Genomic DNA, 554 nt, shown 5'->3' on the forward strand with positions numbered 1-554 from the left:
CTGCTCGGACAGAGTGAGCCCTGGGCTGGTGGCACAAGGGGCTGCTCAGTGGGTGACACGTGTCACCCCAGCCCCATGGCAGGCTGGTGGCACCTGTGTCCCCCCACCCCAGGCCAGTGTACAGCCCCTACTGGTTGTCCCCCATCCCCACAGCAGGGGGGTGACACGTGTCCCCAGTCCCTCTGGCATGTGTCACCCTGCACAGAGTGGCTCTGCAGGGCCACCCAACCCACAGGGCCATGAAGCACCAGGGGCCACAATGATCCCATCAACCACTGGTGACAGCATCAGGGGGAACAGCAGGGGATGACACCCCGCGCCCCTGGCAGTGTGGGGGTGTCCCCTCTGTGTCCTCCCTTGCCCCTGTCCCTGCCTGCCACCAGGTCTCTTTGCCATGGTGGCAGGGAGTGAGCAGGGGTGTCCCCAAGCCTGGCCCCAGCCGAGGTGCATGGGGGGGGACAGCGGGGTCCCTGTGTCCCTACTGTCCCCAGCCCCCCCCTGCCGGGGGGGCCCCGCTCTGTCCCCAGCCACCCCAGGGGTCCTTGGGGATCCCC

This window comes from Chaetura pelagica, unplaced genomic scaffold (assembly GCF_000747805.2).
Source record: "Chaetura pelagica isolate M959 unplaced genomic scaffold, ChaPel_1.0 scaffold794, whole genome shotgun sequence".
In the NCBI taxonomy this organism is placed as follows: Eukaryota; Metazoa; Chordata; class Aves; order Apodiformes; family Apodidae; genus Chaetura; species Chaetura pelagica.